Source organism: Grammomys surdaster, unplaced genomic scaffold, assembly GCF_004785775.1.
Source record: "Grammomys surdaster isolate TR1022 unplaced genomic scaffold, NIH_TR_1.0 130, whole genome shotgun sequence".
Lineage (NCBI taxonomy): Eukaryota > Metazoa > Chordata > Mammalia > Rodentia > Muridae > Grammomys > Grammomys surdaster.
The window spans coordinates 12,296,861-12,301,644 of record NW_021604588.1 but is presented as its reverse complement, the minus strand read 5'-3'; the positions used below and the strand labels follow the sequence as shown (position 1 = coordinate 12,301,644).

Sequence of the window (4,784 nt, the reverse complement as noted above, 5' to 3'; positions counted from 1 at the left end):
AAACCAAACCAAACCAAACCAAACCAAACCAAACCAAACCAAACCAAACCAACCGAATCAAAAACTCTAAAACCAAATCAAACTACTTCCCCTGCCACTGACAAACCTGAACATCTCTTGAAAACAGAGTTGTTATGTCCTTAAGATCATTCATCCTAATGTGTACTATGTTAAGGAACACGTGTGATCATGTGTGACCTGATGGGCTGTGTGGCAACAACAATGGTGACCATTTATTGAGTGCCTGTTGTATAGCAGGGGTTACTCGGGCCAGTGTCTAAGTCTCACAGGGACCCTGTTAGATAGGAGCTACAGTATTTACTACTTACAACTTCAGCTGTTCTTAAGCAGCATGGAGGCTCACCATAATCTATGGATTGTTTAGGCTGACTTGTATCATGGGGTTGGGAGTGGCAGCGCTGAGCAGAAGGGAGATCCTGGGGTGGGGGAAAAAGGCTCGCTGACTACTGCGTGCTTACACTTTAAAAGCCAACAACTAGCACTGAGGATGTGTAGGAAAAGACAGTGAAGAGGGTTCACAAAGTGAGCCAGAAATAGAAAGCCGAGATAAAAACTGGAGGTTGAATTTAGCAGTAGTTCAGACTCTATGATGTTAGAAAGAACTCGCCATATTTTTTATAGAGAAATAAGACAAATGATTCATGGAGAAAGAGTGCTTTCAGGAGTATCTCAGCCAGAGAGTCTGATAGTCCTCAACTACTGTATTGAATATGGGACCCAAAGGCCACGGAACCTTCCAAACCAGCTATAGCTTTGGTAGGAACAGGGACAAATAAATGGCCAGTTATCAAGGTCATTCCTTAAGAATGCTGTCTTAGGGTTTTACTGCTGTGAACAGACACCATGACCAAGGCAACTCTCATAAGGACAACATTTAATTGGGGCTGACTTACAGGTTCAGAGTTCAGTCCATTATCATCAAGGCAGGAGCCTAGTAGTGTCTAGGCAGTCATGATGCAGGAGGAGCTGAGACTTCTACATCTCCATCTGAAGGCTGCTAGCAGAATATTGACTTCCAGGCAGCTAGGACTAGGGTATTAAAGCCCACACTCACAGTGACACACCTACTCCAGGGCCACACCTACTCCAACAGAGCCACACCTTCTAATAGTGCCACTCCCTGGGGCGAGCATATACTAACCATCACACATGCCTTCAACTGGGATACATGTAAGGCTGTTGTACTCACAGGTAGGATTCAGTTCTGGGATGACCTCTGTATGGTTGGCAGATTTGATTGGGAGGAAGGCACTGTGGGCAAAACTCCAGCTTGAGGGAAGGCTCCCTGTCAGAGAATGCTGGCTGTCGTCCAGCTCCAGCTAGAGAATATCATTTACGTAAATACTATAAAAGAAAAGTCATGATGGCTAGGAGCTCTGGCTTATGGGAAAGCCTTGAGTGCCAGCCTAAGGAATTTGGATGGACACCCATGCTGTAAATCCCATATGTCTAAAGTCATAGAAGACGATAGCAGCACAGATGGATTGTCCATCTCAGGGCAGCTGGGGATTTCCTATCAGTCTCCTCACTCTGTGCTCACAGTAATGGAGCTCTCACTGCCTAGAACACCGTAATATACTATGGCCAGAGGGAGGCTTTGGTACTTACAGATTTCCATGCAAAGACTCCTTGCCATCTTAGCAGTCAAGGTTAGTTATATGATCATAAATGGGGGAGAAGATTGTTCCTATCACAGGCCTGGATGGAAAGAGCTGGGATATTGGTGAGGACAATGGATTGCCACAGTAGGGAGACTTAGGTGTATGCTCAGGAGCTTTTGTATGGCACAGTGACATGCTCCTCTGAGATTCATATTTTATAGACTCACGATTCTCATACTAGGCTGAAATGACTCAGTCTGTGTTGATCTCCCGGGGACAAGGTCTTATTCATCTTTTTTTTCTTATTTTTTTTTTTGATGGGTGCAGCGAACATTTATTGATGGAATTTAAAAGGGTAGGGAGGGCTCCCTAGGCCCCTCCCATTGTTACGGGGTCTGGGAAGGAAATTGTGAGGGAGATGCTCAGTGTTGGGGACAGGGACTCCTCAGCAACCGAGGGCCTCTCTCTTGCTCTCAGTGTCCTTGCAGGGGTGGGTGGTCCAGGGCTTCTTACTCCTTGTAGGCCATGTAGGCCATGAGGTCCACGACCCTGTTGCTGTAGCCGTATTCATTGTCATACCAGGAAATGAGCTTTACAAAGTTGTCATTGAGAGCAATGCCAGCCCCAGTATCAAAGGTGGAAGAGTGGGAGTTGCTGTTGAAGTCACAGGAGACAACCTGGTCCTCAGTGTAGCCCAGGATGCCCTTCAGTGGTCCTTCAGATGCCTGCTTCACCACCTTCTTGATGTCATCATACTTGGCAGGTTTCTCCAGGTGGCATGTCAGATCCACAATGGATACATTGTGGGTAGGAACATGGAAGGCCATGCCAGTGAGCTTCCCATTCAGTTCTGGGATGACCTTTCCCACAGCCTTGGCAGTACCAGTAGATGCAGGGATGATGTTCTGGGCAGCCCCATGGCCATCACGCCACAGCTTCCCAGAGGGGCCATCCACAGTTTTCTGAGTGGCATGGACTGTGGTCATGAGCCTTTCCATGATGCCAAAGTTGTCATGGATGACCTTGGCCAGGGGGGGTAAGCAGTTGGTGGTGCAGGATGCATTGCTGACAATCTTGAGCGAGTTGTCATATTTCTCGTGGTTCACACCTATCACAAACATTGGGTTATCAGCAAAAGGGGCAGACATAATAACCTTTTTGGCCCCACCCTTCAAGTGGGCCCTGGCCTTCTCCATGGTGGTGAAGATGCCAGTGGACTCCACGACATACTCAGCACCAGCATCACCCCATTTGATGTTAGCGGATCTTGCTCCTGGAAGATGGTGATGGGCTTCCCGTTGATGACAAGCTTCCCATTCTCAGCCTTGACTGTGCCGTTAAATTTACCATGGGTGGAGTCATACTGGAACATGTAGACCATGTAGTTGAGGTCAATGAAGACCATGTAGTTGAGGTCAATCTCCACTTTGCCAGATGCAGAGCAGAAGGCAGCCCTGGTAACCAGGCGCCCAATACAGCCAAATCCGTTCACACCAACCTTCACCATTTTGTCTATGGGACGAGGCTGGCACTGCACAAGAAGATGTGGCGATCTCTGGAACAGGGAGGAACAGAGAGCCTCATCTCTGCTTTTCAGTGGTGCACACATTGAGTGTTTAAGCAGGACTTGTTAGGTAGACAAATGTGTTTATCCTTTGAAGGATGGGCTGGAGAAAGGATAGATGGGAGCCTGGGAAGACCAATTATTAGACATGTCCCAGTTAACCCCAAAGAAAGAAAGAAAGACACTGACTTCTGATTTTTGGACCTTTTTTATGGGGAAGCATTTTGTCACTGTTTAGTGTGCGTGACTCTATGCTTAGAAATAAAGCAAAGATACTTATTCACTAGACAGAAGAGAGCTGTATGTTCCTCTTGCCAAACTCTTTTTAAACATCTCTGTGTATGGACTGGTGAGATGGCTCAGTGGTTAAGAGCACTGACAGCTCTTCCAGAGGTCCTGAGTTGAATTCCCAGCAACTACAAGGTGGCTCACAACCATTTGTAACGATGTCCTCTTCTGGTGTGTCTAAAGACAATGATAGTATACTCAAAATAAATAAATAAATCTTAAAAAAAACCCAAACAAACCAAAAAACCTTTGTGTATGTATATGTGTCTGTGCATGTTTGTGTGTGTAAGTGTGGGCACATGTGCCACAGATCATGTGTAAAGATCAGAGGACAATCAAGAATGTCTGTCCTCTTATAGTACTACCTAAGGACCCAGCTATACCACTCCTGGGCATATTCCCAGAAGATGCTCTAATGTATAACAAGGACACATGCTCCACTATGTTCATAGCAGCCTTATTTATAATAACCAGAAGCTGGAAAGAACCCAGATGTCCCTCAACAGAGGAATGGATACAGAAAATGTGGTACATTTACACAATGGAATACTATTTAGCTATTAAAAACAATGAATTCATGAAATTCTTAGGCAAATGGATGGGTTTCGAAAATATCATCCTGAGTGAGGTAACCCAGTCACAGAAGAACACACATTATGCACTCACTGATAAGTGGATATTAGCCCCAAAACTCGGAATACCTAAGATACAATTCACAGACCACATAAATCTCATGAAGAAGGAAGACCAAAGTGTGAATGGTTCAGTCCTTCTTAGAAGAGGTAACAAAATACTCAAGGGAGGAAATATGGAGACAATGTGTGGAGCAGAGACTGAAGGAAAGGCCATCCAGAGATATACCCCATCTGGGGATCCATCCCATATACAGACACCAAACCCAGACACTAGTGTGGATGCTAAGAAGTGCTTGCTGACAGGAGCCTGATATAGCTGTCCCCTGAGAGACTCTCCCAGAGTCTGACAAATAAAGAGGCAGATGCTCGCAGCCAACTATTGGACTAAGCAAGGGATCCCCAATGGAGGAGTTAGAGAAAGGACTGAAGGAGCTGAAGGGGTTTGCAACCCCATAGGAAGGACAACAATATCAACCAACCAGACCCCCTCCCCCGAGCTCCCAGGGACTAAAGCACCAACCTAAGAGTACACATGGAGGGACCCTTGGCTCCAAATACATATGTAGCAGAGGATGGCCTTGTTGGACATCAATGGGAGGAGAGGCCCTTGGTCCTGTGAAGGCTCGATGCCCTTGTGTAGGGGGATGCCAGTGTGGGGTGGCGGGTGTGGTTGGG

The 4,784-nt window shown here is 46.4% G+C and overlaps 1 pseudogene; it reads right to left on the bottom strand.

Annotated features, from left to right (window-relative positions):
* Positions 1 to 2,131: 2,131 nt before the first annotated feature.
* LOC114614123 lies at positions 2,132 to 3,141 on the bottom strand (annotated as a pseudogene).
* Positions 3,142 to 4,784: the final 1,643 nt, after the last annotated feature.